At 40.7% G+C, this 25,953-nt stretch overlaps 1 protein-coding gene across 26 annotated transcripts in view; it reads right to left on the bottom strand.

The window, feature by feature from the left end:
- INPP4A (inositol polyphosphate-4-phosphatase type I A) overlaps positions 1 to 25,953 on the bottom strand; it is a 188,054-nt gene that overhangs the window by 129,563 nt on the left and 32,538 nt on the right. For 2 of the 26 annotated variants that reach the window (XM_043519566.1, XM_043490430.1), the window contains exon 1: positions 11,916 to 12,229. The exons of 20 other annotated variants lie outside the window; for them this stretch is intronic. The gene's annotated coding sequence lies outside the window, so the exon portion shown is untranslated. Of the gene's footprint in view, positions 1 to 11,915; positions 12,232 to 21,304; positions 21,400 to 25,953 lie in introns of those variants that run through there. 4 more of the 26 variants (XM_043520318.1, XM_043520146.1, XM_043519927.1 and 1 more) reach the window with 4 other exon arrangements.

Below are 25,953 nucleotides of genomic sequence, written 5' to 3'. Positions count from 1 at the left end.
CTCTTTTGCAATTCTGGGACTCCATCATGGTCACTCTGCTGATGAGCTCTGCATGGTCACCTGCAGCTTGCCACACTGGCCAAACAGGAAATTGAAATTCAAAAGTTCGCGGGCCTTTTCCTGTCTACCTGGCCAGTGCATCTGAGCTGAGAGTGCTGTCCAGAGCGGTCACAATGGAGCACTCTGGGATAGCTCCCGGAGGCCAATACCGTTTAATTGCGTCCACAGTACCCCAAATTCAACCCAGCAAAACCGATTTCAGCGCTAATCCCCTTCTCGGGGGTGGAGTAAGGAAATCGATTTTAAGAGCCCTTTAAGTCGAAAGAAGGGCTTCATCCTGTGGACGGGTGCAGGGTTAAATTGATTTAACGCTGCTAAATTCGACCTCAATGCCTAGTGTAGACCAGGGCTCAGAGTAGTTAAGCACTGAAACAAATTATCTAGGGAGGTCGTGGCATCTCCATCATTAGAGGTTTTTAACAGCAGGATAAACAAAAACCTGTCTTGGATGGTCTAGCTATTAAGTTCTGCCCCAGTGCATGGACTAGATGACCTATCAAGGTCCCTTCCAGTCTTACATTTCTATGATCTGTAACGTGCCCAGGCACATCCCCACAAATATTAGCACTCAGTATTCATGTGGCTCCTGTAGTGACTGTTCTTGAAAATACTAATTTATACTAGACAATGTCACAATTACATTAAAACATGTATGTAAAAAAAGCAGAGAAAACATTTTCTTGGTCCCACTCCCACAGAATAATTTCATTCTCACTTGCATTAAATACAATACTTGTACTTCAGCTGCACTAAAATCCATTCTAAAATCCATAGCTCCTCCCAGTAAATACTTGTGTAACCCATGTGCCTACTAGGGAGATATCTCTTTAAGAATAAGCTTTCGTGAGTTACAGCTCACTTCATCGGATGCATTCGGTGGAAAATACAATGGGGAGATTTATATACACACACAGAGAACATGAAAATGGGTTTTATCATACACACTCCAAGGAGAGTGATCACTTAAGATGAGCCATCACCAGCAGGAGCGGGGGGGGAAGGAGGAAAACCTTTCATGGTGACAAGCAAGGTGGGCCATTTCCAGCAGTTAACAAGCACATCATAGACACACCCCTGGAGCCCCGACCTGGGGTATTCTATCTGCTACCCAAGATCCATAAACCTGGAAATCCTGGACGCCCCATCATCTCAGGCATTGGCACCCTGACAGCAGGATTGTCTGGCTATGTAGACTCCCTCCTCAGGCCCTACCTTACCAGCACTCCCAGCTATCTTCGAGACACCACTGACTTCCTGAGGAAACTACAATCCATCGGTGATCTTCCTAAAAACACCATCCTAGCCACTATGGATGTAGAAGCCCTCTACACCACCATTCCACACAAAGATGGACTACAAGCCGTCAGGAACACTATCCCCGATAATGTCACGGCTAACCTGGTGGCTGAACTTTGTGACTTTGTCCTCACCCATAACTATTTCACATATGGGAACAATGTATACCTTCAAATCAGCGGCACTGCGACGGGTACCCGCATGGCCCCACAGTATGCCAACATTTTTATGGCTGACTTAGAACAACGCTTCCTCAGCTCTCGTCCCCTACTCTACTTGCGCTACATTGATGACATCTTCATCATCTGGACCCATGGAAAAGAAGCCCTTGAGGAATTCCACCATGATTTCAACAATTTCCATCTCACCATGAACCTCAGCCTGGACCAGTCCACACAAGAGATCCACTTCCTGGACACTACGCTGCTAATAAGCGATGGTCACATAAACACCACCCTATATCGGAAACCTACTGACCGCTATTCCTACCTACATGCCTCTAGCTTTCATCCAGATCATACCACACGATCCATTGTCTACAGCCAAGCTCTATGATATAACCGCATTTGCTCCAGCCCCTCAGACAGAGACAAACCCCTACAAGATCTCTATTATGCATTCTTAAAACTACAATACCCACCTGCTGAAGTGAAGAAACAGATTGACAGAGCCAGAAGAGTACCCAGAAGTCACCTACTACAGGACAGGCCCAACAAAGAAAATAACAGAACGCCACTAGCCATCACCTTCAGCCCCCAACTAAAACCTCTCCAACGCATCATCAAGGATCTACAACCTATTCTGAAGGACGACCCAACACTCTCAGAGATCTTGCGAGACAGGCCAGTCCTTGCTTACAGACAGCCCCCCAACCTGAAGCAGATACTCACCAGCAACCACACACCACACAACAGAACCACTAACCCAGGAACCTATCCTTGCAACAAAGCCCGTTGCCAACTCTGTCCACATATCTATTCAGGGGACACCATCATAGGGCCTAATCACATCAGCCATGCTATCAGAGGCTCGTTCACCTGCACATCTACCAACGTGATATATGCCATCATGTGCCAGCAATGCCCCTCTGCCATGTACATTGGCCAAACTGGACAGTCTCTACGTAAAAGAATGAATGGACACAAATCAGACATCAAGAATTATAACATTCAAAAACCAGTCGGAGAACACTTCAATCTCTCCGGTCACTCGATTACAGACCTGAGAGTGGCTATCCTTCAACAAAAAAACTTCAAAAACAGACTCCAACGAGAGACTGCTGAATTGGAATTAATTTGCAAACTGGATACAATTAACTTAGGCTTGAATAGAGACTGGGAGTGGATGGATCATTACACAAAGTAAAACTATTTCCCCATGGTATTTCTCCCCCCCCACCGTTCCTCAGACGTTCTTGTTAACTGCTGGAAATGGCCCACCTTGCTTGTCACCATGAAAGATTTTCCTCCTTCCCCCCCTCCTGCTGGTGATGGCTCATCTTAAGCGATCACTCTCTGTGTGTGTGTGTATATAAATCTCTCCTCTGTTTTTTCCACCAAATGCATCCGATGAAGTGAGCTGTAGCTCACGAAAGCTTATGCTCTAATAAATTTGTTAGTCTCTAAGGTGCCACAAGTACTGCTTTTCTTTTTGCGAATACAGACTAACACGGCTGCTACTCAAACATCTCTTTAAGAGACCCATTGGGGGAGGTAGGAGTGAGTTGTGTTGGGGTCATTGTTGCTAGGCAGATTAAGCACTTCACATCCAGAAGCTTCTGGAATTGGGTGTGGTAGTTTTGGGTCTGCTCCAATAGGTTCCCTGTTGCTGGGGTCAGACTCCATGAGGGCAAGCAGTCAGGGCAGGAGGCCATGTGCCCTGTGTGATTTGGGAGAAGCTCAGCCCAGGAGCAGAAAACAGGCTGTTGTTCCTTACTCAGAAGCATTTTGAAACAGTGATATTGTTAACCCTCTAACAGGGAAGCATGGGCAATGCTAATTATAGCCAGGGGAAACTGGGAGAGGGAAAAACTATTTTAATTGTATGCTTTGAATGTTTTGATTTTAGCCAAACTGTTCTAGTTAAATTGTCTCAACTAATCTGAGTCACCAACTTTTCTTTGAATGTAGTAATGGGGAAAGTCATTTTTTATTTTGCTATTCGCAGTTCTGTATTTTCTTGTAACAGGATTTTCTTTAAATCTAGACACTTAACTGAATGGTTGGTTAATCAGTTAGCTGACTGGCTAGTGTGATTTCAACAGAGGAAGAGGTGGCTTGGATTCCAACTGATGATCCCCATAAGCAAGTAGAGGGAAGATGTTATTTCAGACCAAGGCTCAGCAACCTTTCAGAAGTGGGGTGCCGAGTCTTCATTTATTCACTCTAATTTAAGATTTCGCGTGCCAGTAATACATTTTAACATTTTTAGAAGGTCTCTTTCTAGAAATCTATAATATAGAACTAAACTATTGTTGCATGTAAAGTAAATAAGGTTTTTAAAAAAATTTTTAAAAAAAGTTTTTTTAAGAAGCTTCATTTAAAATTAAATTAAAATGCAGAGCCCCCCAGACCCAGGCAGTGTGAGTGCCACTGAAAATCAGCTTGCTTGCCGCAGGATGCCTACCGCTGTTTTAGACTCAGCAAACTGTATAGAGTTGGTGATCAAAGACTGACTGAGACTTAGGTGAACAAAACCTAAGCTTTTGGGAACTTTCAGTTTCTTCTCACTGTGTTTCTGTGGGGACTGAACTGTTCAGATTTTAATTTGTTTTCTTTAATTATGTTTATGTATAACAACGATGGTAATGTCTGTGGCTTATAAAATAGCCATGTCATGCTGTAAAAGTAGATTATTATTCGTTTATCATAAGATTTTATAAAATTATTTAATTAAATTCATTTCTTTATTAGTTTCTTTTGGGACTTGAATGTGGGGACGTTGACCCGGTGCAATCCTTGCTGAAAATCCTTAGAGACCAAACTCTGGGTCTCCAGCTACTTTCTATGGGAGTTGGGGTTTTTTTTTTTTAAAGGCACTAGAAATGGCCTTTAAACTAGAGACTGGAAATGAAGTGAACCCTAGCCCACCCAAAGGTTACACTTGCACACCTCCACAATTCAATCATATGCCAAGTGTACAGTCATGGCCTGTAAATTAATAATCATGGGAAATAAGATTACAAAATAAAGCCCCAATCTTGCAAGCTACTCTGTCTGAGCAGGTCTTGCACTTGTGTTCTCTTTTAAATGTTAAAGAAAGGCTATGTTTTGTTATTACAGATGTATATTATGGTCCAGCCCAGTGACTCAGTAATGCAGAGTGACATCATGAGACAGACTGGAGAAGGAAGGGAGTGACTGAGGAGAACATGGAGAGTGAGAAAATTCTGAATGAGGACAGGTCACTTACAGGAGGGAGGGTGAAGCACATTCTGAATTAGTGGACACCAACGCACAAAAATAGATGTGTTTTATAAACAGGGCTCTCACTTTCTGTAATTCTCTGTCAAATATGAAATTCAGTGCTGGTGTCAGGAATCCGTCAAAACTTGGCTGCCATGTTCTATGACATCTTATCCATATACTTCTCCCTATCTCCCCTTATTTTGTCAGTTTTAGAGATCCTGATTAACAAGCACTAATCCAGATCAAGCCGAAGTGTGCATTACCTCCCCAGGAAGCCTGTGAGAGAAAGAGAGGTTTCTGTCTTCTGAATTTTTTAATTTTAATGCATTTATTTTACCGTTAAAACTCCCTCTTTCTGCTGCATTGTTTACCAAAATTTGTCACAAAGCATCGTACTTCTGCCACAAAGAGGGCAACAAAATGGCAGATGAAATTAAACGCTGATAAATGCAAAGTAATGCACATGTACAGATATAGTTGGGATTATTTTTTCCAATGATGGGTTCTAAATTAGCTATTACCACCCAAGACAGAGATCTGGAGTCTCCATGGATAGTTCTCTGAAAACACCCACTCAGTGCACAGCAGCAGTGACAGATACAGGTAAAAGACAGACAAGGTAAAGGGTGTAAATGTATTAAACAGTAATCAGGTTAAACAAAACATTGGAAAAAGAAGAAAAAATAATTCACACCATTTCTCATTTGAGAAAATGGTGCACTCTGATAGATATAGCCATGGTACCTCAAGTGGAGGCACTATCAGTGCTCACAATACAAATAGGATTTAGCTGGCTCAATACTTGGATGGGAAGTCTCCCAAGTAAGACCCCTAAGTGCTTCAAGAAATGATGTTGGTGATTTAATAGGTGGCTTACTTCCATCAGAGTCACTACAGTACCCAATGCCCAGGGACTCTAATTTTATTCCCCCCCCCCCCCAAGTTCTCACTTCTCTGAAGCTTCAATTGGACACAAAATTCTTCACTCAAATTGTAGCATTACATGTGCTTTTAAGCAGCCACTATGTTTCACAGTTTCCATTAGTGTTGGGGAAAGCTATATAGATATATTGTACATAAATAGCTTGCACAATCAAACAAAATCTGTTAAACACTTTGGGTTTTTTTGGGAAAAGATGAGCTTTATAAACAGAAGTTGTTATAAATCTGTTGATCTCCCACCAAGTTTTTCAAGAATGCTCTACTCACATGAAAAATTGTAAGGCAAATCATTTCTGTACCCCAGTTAGTCCTGAACATCACTTAATTTGTTTCTCCACAATGATACCTCACTCAGGAAAGGAGAGGAAATAACCTTTATGCAACAGATGTTAGTCATGCTATATTACAAATTCTAATATTGGCCACTTCCTATACATACCATTGTCCATTTCCTATTTAAACCAATAGCACAATTTCCTTGAACTCAGTAGTTTATAGAGTAAATCTCCTGTTCGGCCCCACCATCTTTTTATTTTATAAACAAGCTTTGCCATCTGAACAGTAGACTCCATAGAAGTGCAGTTGAGGATACGCAAGACGTTGAACTCCATCTGGTTTTAAAGCATTGCCTTTCCGAGAGTCTAGATTCCATGTCACCTTGGCTACATCTGCACTGGGGGGCGGGGGGGGAAATCAGTAAGCATTTCTCTGTATACATTTTTCTCTGTACACCACCACCACAACAGTAAAAACAGCTGTGCCTTCCAGAGGACCACTTCCACTTCCTGCACCAGCACCGGAAAACTACAGACCTTTGTAGCGTAGATACCACTAGGGGAGCCATACTCCTATTATGCACCTGAATCTCCCATTTGAGTGGGATCTTAAATCACAAACACTTCTCAGGATTGAACATTTATTGCCTCAACTTTATAAGTTATATACGCAACAGATTTTATAAGACTCGCTTTAAAATAGAAAAATCTAGTTAATACTCTCATGAACAGAATACTAAAAAAAGCAAAATTCCTTATCACCACCAATACACACACACTCACTTCCACGCTTTGAATCATTTAAGAAGACTCCTCATTGAACATACACAGCTCAATGTAATTCTTCTGACCAAACCTTTAGGAAATAGAAAAATCAGTACAAAACGATCATGCTATTATTCTTCTATATCTTTTCCAGGGAATAACATTGCTATTAGTGAATAATATTACTTTTGCGATTAAAGTCAGATCCCTAAGAGTCTGAAACATTATAGAAGTAGTATTTTGGAGCGTGTTATAATTTAAGGAACTCAGGATTAAAATACATTTGTCACCTGTCACATAGGAATTTATTCTAGTTGCAGACTATTTAATGCCATCTAAAACCCAGAAGTTGAAAGGTAATTCCTCTAACCAGGGGTATTTTCTAATCTAAGTCATTGCCCAACTAATTCATGGAAGTTTATATGTTCCTTAATTCACTTTTACTGTAACATTTCTACAATCAACCCTGTGGCATTGCTAAATACTACTCAGAAAATAATCTGAATTAAGTGCCTTTTTTTTTTAAATTAAACACACATGGTCACTCCCCAATTACTTTGTACTTTACCACTTCACTGCCATCCTTTGAAGCCTGAACAACATATGCAAAAGGTGCTCTGCTGCATTTAAAGATGAAGTGCAAAACCAAAATGAAAACTGACCTAATCCCAGACTTCTGCATTCTACCTAACTACAGGGAATATTCAGCACAGAAATAACATGGCATGAACTGAAGCCCCAATCTCATTTAATCAGAGCACACTGAGCCAGACTCATCCCTGTGCTGGCTCTGAGGTGGCTATGAAAAGCTAGATCAGCAGCAGCTCAGTCCTTGAGGGTTGACCAAGCTTGTACCCCCTGCTCCCAGGGTACTGTTCAGTCAGGGAATACTACTCAGAAAATAAGGGACCTTGTTCAGTCAAGGAATAGGCACAGATTAGTTCCGACAATGCTTTCTCCCATCCTTAGCATGCCCCCTGTAACACTTCCCACACAGGGGACTCGTGGAGAGGGAGCACACAGAGGGCAGCACTAGTTCAGTAGCTGGCAGAGAGGCCCGCTATGCTGCTGATATTCGCTGGGGGGAGGGAGGGGACGGGAAGGGGGGGTTTGGACATGTTTTATGACCTCTTTCCATTATGTCAGCGCAAAGGAGCCTTAGGGCAGTGATGACTTGGGTCCTTCCAGAATACACTGGGGAGTAAAGAGAGACTTTACTGGCCCTTTCCCCCCTTCTTTTAAAACCCAGGGAACAGTTCTAATCCAAACAGGTGACTTTATCTGGAGACCAGGAAAAACTACAGAATCAAAGCAAATATTTCATGGAGAGGCAGAAGTAAGTGACTGTAAAGCAGTTAATTTAGCTTTCTATAGCTTGACACCATGACTAATAGTCAATTAGAAAGACAATTAGATTTTTAAAAAATGAAATGGTTCAGAATTACAAACACCAGGTTGGGCTGCTCAAGTTCAGGAATTTCATTTCTATTACACACACCCAGTTCCAATTGTTTACCTCTAACTAAACTAAACCAAACCAAACCAAAAACACACACCAAAAAAACCCATGTGTCTAAATCTACTAAACCAATTCCCTCTTTTGTTCACCCCACAACAATTTTGAGTTTAAAACAAAAATAGCATGGCTGTTTTGAGCCACAGGACTAGTAAGGGACATGATTATTTAGTTTTATTTAGTGGACTGCAGAGACATTCATTTAAAAAAGTCTAGTATCACAGAAAATTTGTTTCTAAAATACATCAATCACTACCCTTTCCCCCCACCACCACCATTTTGAAAAAAGAGATAGTAATTTTATTTCAGTAACAGGGACTAATGTTCCTCAACCGTCTTAACCAGTCTCTTCAGAAAATCTGGGCATGATTATGCTGTGGGAAATATCATAGGGGATACACAGCAGGCGCATCTCACAAATGTCAGGTGTCAAAGAATTCAGGAATTTAAATTTAGTGTGAGATGCTTCTATTTTCTCCTTGCTCCCCTCCTAGTTTTTCAGTTTACTCTCAAAGACAACACCCATGTTTTCTGTGCAAAGTATTTCTCAACCCCTCTCTCCCCTCGCCGCATGGTGGGAGGCAGAAGCACAGTGAATAAGTAAAGAGAGTGTCATTGGCCAAGCAAGCAAGCAAGCAAGCAAGCAAGAAAATGACCTTGTGGCATGGTGATTAGAACATTCACTAGACCCCCTGCTCCAGTTACTTTTTAAATTACTTATCTATAGTGCAATAGTTGCAACAGGAGATATTGAGGGAGCCCTACCCAAGAATATCCCATAGTTCAGTGGTTAAGACACTCACATAAGAGGTGGCAGATTCCTACTCAAATCCTTTCTCCCTTTCAGGTGTTGGGGGGGGACTTGAAGTGGGGATCCCCTGACATCCCAGGTGAGTATCCCAACCACTTAGCTAAAAGTTATAAGGGAGGTTGTCCTCCTCCTCCTCTCACACACAAACCCAGCCAGTTTGTGTAAGCTCACCCAATGCAGCAGGTGAGATAACAGACTGAGCCCCACAAGTGAGTTACAAGGTTTGTGAATTGTTGTGGGGCTTAGACATTTGAACCCCTAGTATGGGGCTTGCAGGATGCATGTACAGAGGCAGACATCTAGAGAACTTTTACTGCAAAAATGTAGGCACCAAGTGAGTTTAGGTGCCTACAGGATTCAGCAGCAAATGAACACGGGGGCAGTGATCCCAGTGGTGTCCGATTCTGGGATTTAGGCACATAAAGTGGCAGTTAAGTACCTAAATCCTTTTGTGAATCAAGCCCAAATTACCCAGGTACCCTGCAAGGTGGGGGGATTTTTTATTTATTTTTAAGTTTTGCTCTTTTTAAATTGATGTCCTTTTCCACGTAGGGATATTAATCCAAACCCCGAGCTGAGAGAGAGACAGAGAGGATATCTAGCAGCCCTGGAGTTAACATAGCACTCTGTTGCACTGCAGTGGTTGCTCTTCTGAGGTCACAGAAAGCAAGAGTGGGTTGTGAACAAAAGCAGGGGGAAGAGAGGCTGCATTCAGGGCAGCTATTGTCATTTATACTAAATATGTTAATTTAATTTGTTTTGAAAATGTTAACCACTAATAGTTTAACTGTGCGTCTCAACTGCAGTATTGCAAAGACTGAACAATTCCCACTGAAGTCCTTAAAAGGATACTATTTTTTTTTATTCAGTTTACAGATTGGAACTTGACGGAACACACATTCTACATACTCATCATACATGTATTCAAACTAAGTGCACGTACACACACTCGCGCGCATACACCCTCCAAAAATGCAGAGAGCTTTGAGGAATTTTTTCCTTATTTCAGTTAGTTCAGATACCCTTCCCTTTGTGTAGTAGATACTATTAAGGTTCCATCACAAGAGAATCCAGGAAACAATCATAATTTGCCTCCATAATATTATATAGATAGAGAGATGTAGACATAGGTTTTACATACCTAAACAAAAGGACTTTCCTAAATCATGAAATTACTCATTGACTGAAAATCTGCTCTGGAAGAAGGAGAGCCAAGAGCTGAACTTTCTAACTACCATTCTCATGCTACAACTTTTTAACTCCAATGGCGCCTGAAGTCAGACTACAACAAGCACACTGACTGAAGTAAAGACATGTGTTAAGGCTCACCTTGCATAAAGAGATAGGAAACAAATTAGAACCTCCCTAATTCACAGCAATGACAGAAAACCTTTGTGAATCAGTACATTTTGTAAATTCGCAAGTAATCAATCACTCAAGGAAATAAAAAACCACCATGGATAAGGTAGCACAATTCTGAAAATTGTAATTTACATTGTTTTTAATGCTTCAGAGTACACAAGCAAACAAGGCATGGTATCTTCCGTAAAAATAAGTGCATCTTAGTGGTGTGAGACCTCATTACAGAACCCTCTCTACTCGTAAATCTTTGAGGAACATGTGTCCCTTTTGTACAAATTATAAAGTATGGAGATTAATGCATGCTCTCTTGTAGTTAAAAGTGAGTCAGCCAGTGGCCAGCCTTCTAAGCCACTTTCTTTCTGAGATTAACAGCGTAACACCACAAATGATCAGGCTGCAATAGGTTATTAAGAGCAATTACCACCTTCAGTGTAAGGTGCAACCTAAAAGACAACTGCCTTCTAAATCCAAAATATATAAAGAAATATGCTAAAAGCATAAAACAAAGTTGAACACATGACTGCAGCAGAAAAGGAAAGATTAACAGGACGACTTGTGAAAGGAAGGACACGATTTCAGACCAAAACTGATGAAATACAGTCATCAGTTATGAGGAGTACAGCAAAGTCTCAAAACTTAGTAGGATTCCACATGAGGATTAGCTGCAATTTTGATACGATACAAAAACTACTTTTTATAGTGAATGCCAACTTATAAAGCCACTACTTTCATCACTTTACAAATTTAAGCTAAAGAAATTCAAGCTTCTGAGCCCGAGGAATTGACTAGCACATGTACTATTCTTTGCAAACAACAATAATTAGAGCAGTATTATATTGTAAATGTGTGTTATTTCGGGGCACAAAAAAGGGAAAAAAGCAGCAGCCAGAGATACTGTTTTAAGTACTTCAAACAACGGAGTTAACCTAAGCAACATTTACATTGAAGCAGTAAGGTACAGGTCACACCCAGCGCCATACATGCACAACCTTAACATGCAGGGTAAACTAATGATGTGATTTCAAATTTAAATAGTTATTACAGTGATCCTGGCTAGGCTGTTTTTGATTCTGGAATTGCAGAAATTCAGAAGTTGGCAAATTTGGTTTTAATGCATGAACTTGAAGAGGAGTGCTTTCCATATAATGAACAGAGTACTGTGTAATAACTCTCATTGCCCTAATATTTAACAGCTCTGCTCCTTAGAAAGAAGTCCTTTATCCTTAACATGGCTGCCATGCATTATATAAAACATAGGATGCACTAGTGAATGAGTGTATCATTTTGTTTTGTAGCACATGTACCACCCATTAGCCATATGATTCTCTGTATGCCATTTCAAGCAGCAAAGATGATGCTCAGCAATAATAGGCTGCAAGGATCAGCACTCTGAGGAAAAGCAAAGCATATGAAATTCAACCGTGACAAGCTATTCATCTCCCTTTTCCCATCTCTCTTCCTCTAATAACAAACATTCTTACCTTTTAAAAAAAAAAATTACGAACATAAACTGATCTTGCTCAGCAGAGCCTCCCGAGTTTCAGCCATGCCTGCAAAAATTTCTTGGCACAATTGTCTCCTGCAGCAGGTAATCAATATCAGTCTGCTTCTTCTACTGCCAGACCTGCTCCATCTGAGTTCTAGCTAATGTGAATAAGGACAGCATGCGTCATATCAGCGACTCACAGCAGATTCAGAGCTGCAGGAGGAGTTTCAGTGTTTCTCACATACATACATACATATATATATATGCGCACGCACACACACACGCACGAACAGCCCACCCTAGCTCTATGCTGCTTCTTTCACAAGAGGTGTTAACAGCTTCATTTCCCTCTGCGTCCGTTTACTACATCAATTCAGCATAGTTAGTTATTAACTGCAAATCCAGGAAACCACTTCTCTCCGCACCAGAAACAGTATTTTTATTTTAAATGTAAAAGGTTGCTGGGCAACCTTGTCAATCTGTGCAAGTGTCTAATACTACAGCTATTGAATGTATAATCCTGGCAAAAGTCTCAACACAAAAAATTCTGAGCTCAGACCAGTAACAGAGAAGATGTGGGCTGGGGGGAAATTCAAGTAGCCCACAGGAATTTCCTAAACCCAGAAAGTTTAATTGGGGTGAATTTCCTTCATCTACATAAGCAAAATGCCAAGGGGAAAGCAGATTTGGGGGTGTGAAAACCATTGGATTTATTTATATATTTCTATATATTTCTAACGAATCAATCACCATAGAATCTGTGGGCAAACCCACCTCCCCAACGTGGGACCAGAAAGCGGGGCTATGCTGCTGCGCCCACAACCCCCCCCCCTCCATACTGCAGCCATTTTGCCTACATGTGTGGGTGTTGGGATAACAGGATCCAAGAATGGACCAATCCCATGGCCCCTCCTACAGCCTGTCCCCATCACTGCCCTCCACGTGGAGCTAGCACAGAAATACTTTCTGCAGCACTGGAGAGGAACAGAGGCCCTTGACCTGTGCTCCACTGCACAGCCCCAGTGCAGGACTTAAGCAGCATGGAGGGCCTTACGCTGGTGAATTTCACCCTGGAAAGGGTACTTTTTTAAAAGGCACCAGTTGCATACACAGAATAATGAGGAGGTCCACATTTACATATACTTAGTTACCAATCTACTTCTGAATTGGCATATTACACCAGAGCAGTCAGTGTGCTGAAGCTCTCCTCCTTGCAGCTTATAGCACAAAGTAACGAAGAACTATGGGACAACTAAAACAGCGTCATCAAAACCTTTCATACTTGGATTTATCTTTTCTTAGTAGGACGACTATTCTTTACAGCAGAATCTGATGGCCAAGATAAAGGTGCCATTAAAACTCAGACCTGTGTATCAATCCTTTTATATAAACATCCTAGATAGAAACCAAAATCTTTTTTTTTTAAACTGTCAAAGCATTTACATCAGGAGATTTTCCCCCCAACCTCAGTAAACATCTGACTGGATAACACCCAGACAGATAGATTTCTACTGAGGCTTCTCATTGAAGAAGGAGCACCCAAAGCAAAAACCACAAGAAAAGACTAAGAAAAGCTTGTATGACCAAAAAAACATGGTGCATTTCCTTAACAGTGCAAACACTAAGGAAATCATGAGATAAACAGTCACATCCAACACAATACCAATCTACAAGCCTCACCCCACTAAACTCATGACACGCAACCACACTAACACAGTAACAACAACTTTAATAAACTGAATTTCAGTTCAACAACACTGTCCTCCCTCTCTGCTTACAAAGAACTGAGTCAAACCTATTTCACTAATGTGGCTATTGGAGCATTTGGTGGCTGCGAGTGGTACAGAAGACAACGGTGGTATTGGTTTCCACTGGGCTCCCTTTTGTGGAAATCTGCCCTTCGATAAGAGCATTTGCACTTTCACTCCCTGTATATGTTGAACAGACACAATGAGACAGATGATGATTATCCCAAAGTAACTGCAAACATCTCTTTTCTCGCCTTTTCCCTTGTGAACTGAAGCACAACATCAGAGAGACTTAAAAATGCTATTGGCCAGTCTTTAGATGATATATAGCAAAAATCTATGTTCTGCAGTCTTAGAAAGTCATCAAACACTACATGTTACGCATGACAAAAGTAGTAACAGTATTTCTTTTATATCGTTGCATAGATAGGGGTTTGATAGATCTCTCTGGTGTCTTATTGAATTTTTTTTTTGTGTCACTACTTATTCTCTTCAGGTCTTAAAACACAAATACACAATAAGGCAAGGTTCACAGTATCACAGCTGGGCTCTCACTTTACTTCATTTCGTTCGTATATCTCACTGACTGACAACATGCTGCCCCTTATATACCCGCGAGGGCCTGGCTGACAACATTCTAAGAGGTTCAAGGAAAATGTTGTTCTCAGAAAGTCTGGAAGGTTCAACAAGATTCTACAAAGGCCCACAACATTCTGGGAGGTTAGTGAAAAATGAATCCACATACAGAATTCAGAAGTAATAGGCGAGGGTGCATATTAATGCTAGAATTAAAATTCAGATTTGCACATGGTTGTAGGGGAATCATTTTAGGGAACCACTAACAAAAATGTAAAAGGATGAAACAATACAAAGAAATCAAATTTATTTCACTGAAACTCTGCTGTGGTTGCTCTTAAAAAGCCAATTGTTTTTCACTGTTTAGTTAGATAAGTGGAAAGCACTTCTGTCACAGAAGTTACTTAGCTGGGTGAGACACTTAAAGAGAAGTTACAGTCTCATGTCCCCACTGGATGCCAGACCACCCCACAGTAAGCTCATCCTCTCTCCTTTTCTTCCTAAGGATTGCTCCCCAGTTTTTTGGTTAACAACCTTAGTAACAGGAGAGGAGGGTCTTTCATTGCTGCTGAAAATCCTGATAGTCATTCAGGTCTCCTGGCAAGATTTGCCCTGCATAGAGGAAATTTCTCTTTCATTCTGTCCCATTCCCAGATAACCTATATATAACACAAGACAAGCTTGCTCAGTAAAAGTAGAAATCCTGCCCTGTGGAGTGATTTAAAGATCACAAATTCAACATGCTAATTAGACTGACACATGAGTTTCTAAACACAAGGATGTATTTAAAACAGCTTAGAATACACAGGCACTTTCATTCTAGGGTATCTCACAACAGTGTGTTCCGATATACTGTATCATGGCAGTGCCATATACACAAAAACATTAACAATCTCCATGTTAAATACTTTTCTCCGTCATACCTTCAGATGCACAGTCCACCACATACCCCATAGACAGACATTTGTGTGGCACTATGGGTATAAAATTATGTGTCTTGCATATCAACACACACAAAAGAATTATTGAATTCTTGAAGGTGTGGCCACTGGCAAGGCATAAACAAGGAATTTTAGAGCAGCTCATGCCTCATGAAAAACAATTTCGTTTAGAAAGGTTTTTTTCCCCTACAACCATTGTTATCACAAGGGATGAGTACATCCTGGGAGAGCTGTAATTCCTGCCCTATTTTTTGGATTTATTCTGAAAGTGAATCTTTGTGAGCCCCTATCAAGCTTGGATAGCTTTCTTTTTCCAACTGAAATGGCATATTTGGGCTCAGGCAATGCAGCACAGAGTGTTTGCACTGTAAAGAAAGCTACTGTGCTTTAATAGGCGACTACCAGGCCTCTGTGAAGCATGAATTCAAATGGGATCTACAAGTGGGGTAATAAGACTGAGGTGCCTCTAATGAAAGATTTTGTGTAGAAGGTACTTTCACATAACAGACTGAGCTACTTATCCTTTTCCTTTTATCTTTCAGAATTACAAAATCTAAAGACCTTCTATAGTACCCACGATAGTAATATCTAAGCACTTCCTAAGCAAATGAAATCCACATAGCGAAGTCCCTAGTAAAACCCATTCTTCTCCTCTCACTGTCTAAAAGAGGCTGTGAATGAGGAATAACCATCATCCTGCTGAATATGGTGGAAATGCTCTGCCAAAGAGAACAGTCTTGCAGGGTATCCTGAAGGCTATCACAGTCTGGATTAATCTGATCTCCCATGGAAGCTCATTCCATGTCAAATCTCCTCTACTGAGAGCATTCCAGTTCTTATGGGCTTCATCCTGGGTTTTCTTAGCTGCATAGTCTCAGAAGTGCAGATATCTTGCTGTGAGATGTAGCCATTGATGAAGCTGGGTCGTGACCCACTGATGGCTTGAAGATCAGAACCAAAGCCTTAATCTGGCAATGGAAGCAGACTGGGAACCAATGAAGGAAACAACAATGAACTCTCCTGCCACGCAGCAACATCATGCACCAGCTGGAGCCTCTGCACTATATCCTCCTTTTGCCCTAGATACAGCAAGTTTCAGTAACAGCCTGGAAGTGATGAATACATGTGTCACTGTAACCAGATCCTCAATCAGGAGGAAAGGGCAAAATTTCCTAGCAAGCAAGGGGTGGACAAGGGTTTTTTGCCACTGATTCTACCTGGGTGTCCAGGCTTTACAGAACAGAACCCCAAGACTTTGCAGTACTTTGATAAGGGTGAATAGATGCCTTTGATAAAAGAAAACAGTCTTCCCCCTCTGACTAGGCTCATATTGGTCTTGCCTTTATTGTTATTTGTGTTACAGTAGCACCAAGAGTCCCAACCAGAGATCAGGACCACGCTGTGCTAGGCACTGTACATATACAACGTTAGAGAGACCCTGCCCCAAAGAGCTTACCATCCAATATATACGAGACAAAGAGGGAGAAAGGAAGTATTATCCAATTTGCAGATGGGGAACTCAGAACCCGAGGAGGTAAAGTGACTCACTCAAGGTCACACAAGAAATATGGAGCAGAGCAAGGAATTTAAACGAGATTCACAGCATCCAGGGTCTTAGCAACAAGAGTCTTACAAGACTGTCAGTCCTTTTGTTCAGTTTCAGTCAAGTGCTCCTCCTTCAGGTGATTATGTTTTGCAGACACTGATACACTTGTGATGGTGCTGGTTGCATCTGTGGAAAATTAATTGTATAGCTGGGAGTATTTTTGGGAACGGAGTCTGTGGCATCTAACCTCCACTCCAAGTGGTCAAATGTAGACATTGAAGAGGAGGTGCTGCAGAATGGATCCTTGAGGAACTCTTCATGTAAGGGTCCTTGGGGTGGAGCAGTAGTTACCTATCACAGCACTCTGGGGATTGGTGGAGATGAATGACTGGAGTTATTTTAGTGATTGCCATTTAATTTTAGCTATGTCACATGGGTGTGTCAGCAGCACCTTGTGGTCAGCTCTGTTAAAAGCTACAAAGAGGCTGAGTACTATGGGGACTGAGATAGGGCCTATATCCATTGCCAGGAAGAGGTCACCTTTCAGTGGTAAATAGGGCCGCCTCCTTAATTATCCTACACTGAAAAGAGACAATAGTGTCAATAAGCCAGAACATACTGTACACAGATTGTAGAGCAATGTACTTTTGCGTCTTTGGTGAAAATGCATTTAAGTTACATAATCACCCATTTTCTTTTTATGCTCTCTATTAACATCCTGGGAAAGTACATCCCGCTTTAAGAGCGACTTCACTGAATTGTAAAAAGACTCTATAGTGAGTGACAGATGATACAAGGTTGCTGTATGGACAGACAATATGTCAAGACACAGAATGCATTTCAGACAAAACATTTGCTCCTGCAGCTCATTACCTATCTAAAACCAATCCTGTGACAACTAACCTGTGACTGTTAAAGCAGACTCTGATTCTAGGCAGGCAATAAGCCGCAGGTGCAGATAGCTTTGTCTGAGATATATTTCTGTCTACACAGTTCCCTTGTATCTTTTGTACCTTTGCCACTCCTTGTACTCCTTTAAAAATTCAGTAGTGGGCCAGACTCAATTATCCTGTTCTTATACAGGTCTCTGGTAATAAAAAGAAACAAAAAAAACTCTGGAAAAGGAAGAAAAGGGTTTTGTAAACTCTATTTTTGTAACATACAAGTTTGAAAGACCCAGGCATTCTACATGTATTTGTAAGTTCTCAGCACATTTTTAAAGTGATACAAGATAAAGTTTCTCAAAGCTTTCCAGACCTATAAAATGTCCATATAACTTATTGGTCAAAAGTGCTTTTAAAAAGAATTTTAAAAATACGGGTCAGATTGTGACTTGGGCTACACACCCGCACAAGGCAGTAAAGAAGAGTAATTTCCTTACACCTACAGTACAAGGATGATATTGAGTGTAGGTACACAAGAGTAAAGTGGAAACTGTATACCTGCTACTTCCACTCTACTAGAGCAGGTGCTGTCTACATGGGTTTTCCTCTTGTTAGGACTCCTATATTAGTCCATGGTAGTCAAGGTATTTGGGGCTTTTTTGTCCCTTAGTGGTAAACTAGTTCTTTGATGTTAAATGTACACATGTGTAGGTAGTAAGTTTTTTGGGAAAGTCGCTGTCTTTATTAAATTATAATTATTATTATTACATGTGTGTATGACATGCATAACACAATAACCCTGTTCCCCAATTGGGGTCTTTAGGTGCTACTGGAACATAACATAATATGTTCTATTATTAACATCAACATGTTTTCATAGCTAATTTTCAATCTGCATTTGGCTGAAAACAAGCATCATTCGAATAGAGCCTCTAAAAGCTGAAGTAAACCCTGAAATATGTTTAAACCTGTTCATGAACCTAATATAACAACTGTTAGATGCTAAGAAAAATACAACCTAAATCAGGGATCAGCAACCTTTGGCACGCAGCCCATCAGGGAAATCCACTGGTGGGCTGGGACGGTTTGTTTACCTGCAGCGTCCGCAGGTTTGGCTGATCGCAGCTCCCACTGGCCATATTCACCATTCCAGGCCAATGGGGGCTGCGGGAAGCAGCGGCACATCCCTCGGCCCATGCTGCTTGCCGCAGCCCCCATTGGCCTGGAATAGCGAACCGCGGCCAGTGGGAGCTGCGATTGGCCGAAACTGCAGACATGGCAGGTAAACAAACCGGCCCGGCCCGCCAGCGGATTTCTCTGACGGGTCATGTGCCAAAGGTTGCCAATCCCTGACCTAAATCATCATTCAAATTTAACAATTTTGCTTTTTGGCAGGAAGATTTTTTTCTTATGCTTTGTTCTTAGCAGATGAGGCAAATGGCTCAATTTTCAACTCTTAATGATTGCTTCTCAGAAACAAACTAACTCAAGACAAGCAAAATATTACTCATGGCAACAAAGATAGTATTAGCCAGATGGACTGAGAGACACCGCTGTAATTTCAGTGGGAGGTGGAGTAGGGGAAGGGGTTTGAAAGACAATGAATGCACTAGCTGAGTGTGAAGGGTCACCCAGAGGAAGGGTACAGTTCTCCAGAACATACTTGACTGCAAGTCTAACAGGGGCTGGGTGTGTGGCATCTGCTTGGTCCACATGTATCTACCCATTTCCATGTTCTTTAATGCTAGTAAGTGTCCATGTCTTGTCTAGATAGGGACAGTGAATAAGATCTTGATAATGTCTTAATTCTGATCACCATACTATGAAACTTTTTCAATTAGCATCATACAATGTGTTTACACCAAATCTGCCTTTTTATTAATTTCCTTTATTAGGACCTGATCTAGTTCCCATTAAAGTCAATGGAAAGACTTTGAAGGCCCTGACCCTATCCTAAAGGCTTCATAGAATGGTTTTGAAGATGTTGGTAACCTGAAATCATAGCTTTGGATAACAGAGGCAGTACCTCTGAAAACCATGTCTGGCCTTCCCAACTTCCTTCAACAAATAATTGTGTTTAGCTTGTTCTAGATGAAAGGACATTTTTTTAAATGTGTGTGATGCACGCAAAATTCAAAACAAAGCATGCTTATTTTTATCTACTATGATTGATTGTTTCTCTGTACCTCTTTCGCTGATCTTTGTGTCCAATGCATCTTTTCTGATGAATCTTCAACAATTGCACAACTATTTCAACTGAAAAGCTATATTAATCTGTGAATCTTAACAAAAGTGAAAGTCAGCCCCAAGAGTGAATTCATTTTGAGGCAATGACATGCTATTGTGTATCTTGATCACAATTCCATACACTGTTGAACAATGCTATGGTCTTGTGAATTGTTTACATACTGAATGAACAGAACTGGTGTAAACACTATACATTCTCTGGGTCAAGTTTCCTGTGTGCTCACAATACAGGACTTGTAAATCTTATGCTATTTTGTGCTATACATTGATTGTTAGGTTCTTCAGATGCCAGAGAAAGCACCATTGTTCATGCTCGAAAAAGTATACGCAGATACTCCATTGTTTGCTTTAAGTGCACTTTCTGCCTTGTGTAAATCAAACTGGAAAAAAAAAGAACCAGATGTAATGATATTTTGCTTTGTCTTTTCATGGTAATGTATTATCAAACTTGCTTGTCTTTTTTGGTCACATTTAAATGTACACAATATACACCACAGAATACCAAGCCTTGTTTTTAAAAACTGTATTTTTCAAAGAATGCAAAAATGGCTTCCCAGTTTTCTTTCTGATAAGCAATTCCATCCAAACTCATTTACATTCTGTTGCAAGTTAACCTGCCACAAACCAACGCTACTATCTGCCTAACAATACCTGCTTAGCACATATCTAAGGGCCCAGTTCTGCTACTCTTATGCATGTTTGTTGGTACCTTACCAGGCAAGCAATCCCATTGACTAGCGAGAGAAAAGCTTTCAGGATTGGGCCTTAAATGTCTAAGGGCTAATAACAGATTCAAAAACAATGCGAGTCCAAAGTATTAAAGAACAGGTTCCTCTCTCACTCCAGTCAATTAGTTCCCTTCTCAAAAAGCAACTCATGATTCACAAAAAGAAAAGGAGTACTTGTGGCACCTTAGAGACTAACAAATTTATTTGAGCATAAGCTTTCGTGAGCTAAAGCTTATGCTCAAATAAATTTGTTAGTCTCTAAGGTGCCACAATTACTCCTTTTCTTTTTGCGAATACAGACTAACACGGCTGCTACTCTGAAACTCATGATTCAGTCACAATCAGAATGTTATCTGCAAGATGGTAAAAGCTTCTGTTACTAAAAGTGAACCAGATTCACCCACCCTTAATCATGCTGAGTAGAAGTAACCTACTCCTCAAATTAGTCCCACTGAAATCATTGGACTCCGTTCAGAGTAAGGTACCAAATAATTTTCATGAGGGGTATCAGTATCCAGTCCTGTATGAGCCTGAGGAGGGAAAGCTTATTAAAAAATGTTAATAAAGAAAACTAATTCCTTCATGATTAATCTAAAGATTGACATTGAAAACGTAATTGATTTTAGATCATTTGGGATTTTTTCCCAAATTAGGCCAGGCAAATTTAAAGGAAAAAAAAACAACAACCTGACTTCACGAGATAAAAAGTGTCACCTCAGCATTGTTAATGTGGCTCCTACAAATCCTGATCTCACATGCCAGGTGTATTTGTCCATAGGAAGGTCAACCTTAGGCCCAGTCATTCAGCACTCAACTGAAACAGATCAGATAACAGTAGGATAAGGAAATAGCAAGATAAACAAAAGATGGTGCTTCAGAGTAAAAATAAACCATTTCAAAACCTTCACATTGGAACAACCCATTTTAATATTTTTCTTGATTAAAACAATATTTAAGTGGTTCCATCGATACATTATTTTTGTTTTCCAAAATGATGGAGGCCTCATTGTTTGGGATGCTTACAGTTGAATGGGAGAAAACAATAAGACTATACAGTGTAGAGAAACAATCCTACACTGACATGGGTAAGGATTAGGTTACTTTAATAGATCTTTTCCACCTCTAAATTCCCTTTGATTCAATTCTACGAGGCAAGGTAGATGAAATGCTGAAAAGCTCCCTACTGTTCTTTTAGCCACCAACCATCCCAACTCTGCAGAAAAATCACGACAATAGCACTACCTGTAAACTTTGGCTTAGTTCCACCAGCCCAGGCCAATGAGAATGCCTACAGCAGTCCATTAAATTAAAGTGAGGCAATTTGTGGTTTTCACTCACTCTGTTCCACTAGTTCCATCTTCTCTAAATTCTACCTATCTTTGATACTTACATGGTCCCCCATACCTTAGTATCTGAGCACCTCACTATCTTTAACCACAACACTGCTGTGAGGTAGGGAAGTGCTCTTATTCCCATTTTGCAGATAGGGAACTGAGCCACAGAGACACTAAGTGACTTCTCCATAGTCATATAGGAAGTTTGTGGCAGAGCAGAGACTTGAACCAGCATTTCTGAGTCCTAAACTATTGCTCTAACACTGGGATGTCTTTCCATCAAGATGATACAAGATAATTGCTCAATAATACATACCTTTGGGAACAAAAAGAACTACTAATTCACCACCCACATCCTATAAAACTGGTTCTAAACTTGTTTAGGTTTGTTTTAACAAGATGTTACCAAAACTATATTGTCCATGTGGTATAGCTGCAAAGAGCTGGTCAGAATGTCAGGAATGTCACTGTGGCATTACACCCCATATTCTTCATAGTATTATATATATATATATATATATATATATATATATGATATGATAATGGCGTAACTATGATGTATTTTATGCAAGATAGGTCATGTAAGGTATCATTGAAAAGGTTATTATTCACTGAATGCGATTATCCTATTTGTATGCATATATCATTTTGGTATCTGAAGTTAGAAATATTGTCCATGCATCTATTACAAATGTGTTTACATCTGGGGAATGCCCACTAAGAAGAATGTAATCAGTCTAGATGGCTGGCTGGGAAGGGCCATTAGGGAGAACAACAATCTTAGAAGATGTTAATCTCCCACCAGGGAGCCTTCCTGAGGATGCTACAAACAGCCTCTGACTCATGACTGCTATGGCCCTACAGAGACATTTGACCAAGTCACCTGGTATTGGACTCTATCACAGAATACTAGTGCTTTTCCACTGAAAGGCCTGGGAACTAAAGCTGGAGACAAAGGGTTCCCGCCATATGCAAAAGCTATTTAAGGCAGGGGAGTGACATCATTGGGGTTCTTCTTCTGACTCCCCACCCAAAGGAGACGCTTGAAAACGCCCGAGAAACAAACACTGAACTGGGGGAGAAGGACCTAACCCAGGCTAGAGGGATTTCTAGCCTGCAAGAAGAACACCTGGGGTTTTAAGCTGCAAGCAAGGGCAGCTGGTCCCAAGAATAGCTGCAAACTGCTTAAATCATCATTTAGGGTAAGAATTTGCTACCCATATCCAATTTCTTTAGTATATTAAGCTTAGATTGTGTTTTCGTTTTATTTGCTAGGTAATCAGGCTTGACAAAGCCCTAGCTGGGATGATTTAACTGGGACTTGGTCCTGCTTTGAGCAGGGGGTTGGACTAGATGACCTTCTGGGGTCCCTTCCAACCCTGATATTCTATGATTCTATGATTCTAATCTGCTTTGATCTGTTTGCTATCCCTTATAATCACTTAAGAACTCCCTGTGCAGTGCAAGATGGTATAATTTTGGGTTTACCCTCCAGAGAGAGATGTGTGCCTGAGAAGCTGGTAAGTTCCCTAGCTGTATAGCCTTCCCATGCAGGTGCTGGTCAGAAAGCCTGTCTGCAAATTACAACGGCTGGGTGTGTCCCTACCTGTGTGTATGCTGATTGAAAGAACAAGCTTGGAGACTTAGCAACTTGTCACAGCAGCACAGTGTGAGAGGGAGCCCAGGCTGGTGGGTCGGGGGGGCTCAGTGGTACCCCAGTTCCAGGCGGCACAGCACCTCAAGGGGCGAGAACCCACCATGACCTTTCATTTGTAGGATGTCATTGTGATTGTTCTGTTTCCTTATGGATCATTATCTTTAGGTGACAACCCTTCTCAGATACAGCCACTCACATTCTTACAAAGGTGTGTCTAAAGTGCCTTTGCTAGCCATAGATTTTGGAAACACTCAGGAAGTGATTTCAGAAATCCTTAAGGAAGAGAGTTATTGAAAAGATGAATGTGGGTGCAAGATCACTTGTTTCAGAGTAGCAGCCGTGTTAATCTGTATTCACAAAAAAGAAAAGGAGTACTTGTGGTACCTTAGAGACTAACAAATTTATTTGAGCATAAGCTTTTGTGAGCTACAGCATCCGATGAAATGAGCTGTAGCTCACGAAAGCTTATGCTCAAATAAATTTGTTAGCCTCTAAGGTGCCACAAGTACTCCTTTTCTTTTTTTTAAGATCACTTGTGTAAGTCTGAGGAAGTGGGAACTAAGGCGCAATAATACAGGGATGATTAGTCAAGACCTCTTCCTCATCTTGATCCAAAATCTCATTCATTTTCTGTCATCTTTTCTTAGGAAAGAAAGACTCTGCAAAGACAGTCACTAAACCCACAAGAAGGGCCTTCTCAAATGCAATATGGACACATTCTTTTTGTCAATTGTCAAGTTCATCAAGCCTGAACAGATGTTGGCAAAGACACCATACTGAGTAAGGGAAAAGATGACGAAAGCGGTCATGTATTCTGTAGGAATGACAAAGAGGTTCTCACAATACATTCTTCCCCAAATTTTGCTCCAGAACCATTAAACTATCCTGATCTCTGTCTGTTATCTCATACAGGCTGCAGCACTCCCACACTATTCAGCTAGAAACAACTAGGAGTACTTGTGGCACCTTAGAGACTAACAAATTTATTTGAGCATAAGCTTCCGTGGGCTAAAGCCCACTTATGGATAAGCACAGAGGAAATCTCTGAGTCAGAGTGCAGCTCCCTTTGCCATCACCATGCACAGCAGTGTAACAACCAATCAAAAAATGCCAGCCTGTTTAAAGAAACTTTTCTATGGCCTCCACCTGTGCCCGTGGGAGGACTCTGAAAATACACAAATTGTAGTTCAGTCTAACAGCTGTGGTTATGATGAAAAAGGAAACTGATGCAATATTGAAATTAAAGGAAGAACAGCTAAGCTACTCTCACATCACATCATTTTTAAGGAGTGATTTTTTTTATCCAGTTTAAAAAACAGACAAGACCCTCACAGCAGCCAGCATCTTTTTTGCAGCATTCTTAGACAGCCTGCCTTTTCAGGAAGCGTACAATAGATTGAAATGTTACAAATACTGCTCTAACACCAATTCAAAGAGTCCCACTTGCAGCCAACTATTACGCGAGTGAGCTAAGAATTTATTTCTATAGAATATGCTTTAGCCAGCAACTCAGCAGGATTTGCCAATTTATTTATGCATTTATTACACATTTTTTCTACCTCACCCTTTCTCCCCCCACCCAAGAAACCCTAATGATACAATTGCAGGTGCAATTCAAAAAAAAATGCAAACCCCCACTGAACCTTTTTACAAAACACAGAATCCAAAACTTCACCATCTGTGTGAGAAATGTCAGCAATTATGAAGTCTTAAAGGAAAGACACAATCATTTTTAATCCACAGAAATAATTAGATGAACTTTGCAAATTGTTAGGAAAAACAACAGTGTAGGGCCACATTTTGAGTTTAATAAGTTTGATGATTGTTATTTAAAAGCCTATTCAAACCTATTAGCCTGATGTGCCAAATCAATACCTAGTAATCTGCAATATAGGGGTTAAAAAAAAGGGGAAAAAATATGCACCTCTTTTGTAAAAGTTTGTCATTAAAAATGTTTCAGCAAAAAAGGGGAATATATTAAAAAGGAAACGAGAAAGCAAAGCCAGAAAAATCTATTTATTCCCCCTACAAATGCTGAATGCCCCCATTGATCAGGCCCAGAGCAGCATTTAGAACATAACAAACAAGTAACATTACCTTTTAAAATTCTGAAAAGGTCTGAGGCTTTATACTTCAGAATTTTGAATGCAATCTGCCATACACTCCCTTGGTCTGGGTTGGAGAACTATTAAACAGAATTAACAAAAATGTCCGAGAGAGAATCAGAGGATACATGTGCTGTAATCTCCATTTATGAGACCAAACAGGAAGAGGTCAACAGAGGTGATGAAATCCTGAGGAATAAGTTTATGTGCTAAGGCAGCCTAGATACTAGTCAGTCAGGCCGGCTGGTGAAAGAAGGGCTCAGAATA

This window comes from Dermochelys coriacea, chromosome 1, assembly GCF_009764565.3.
Source record: "Dermochelys coriacea isolate rDerCor1 chromosome 1, rDerCor1.pri.v4, whole genome shotgun sequence".
Classification (NCBI taxonomy): Eukaryota; Metazoa; Chordata; order Testudines; family Dermochelyidae; genus Dermochelys; species Dermochelys coriacea.
This window is presented reverse-complemented; position numbering and strand designations above follow the sequence as displayed.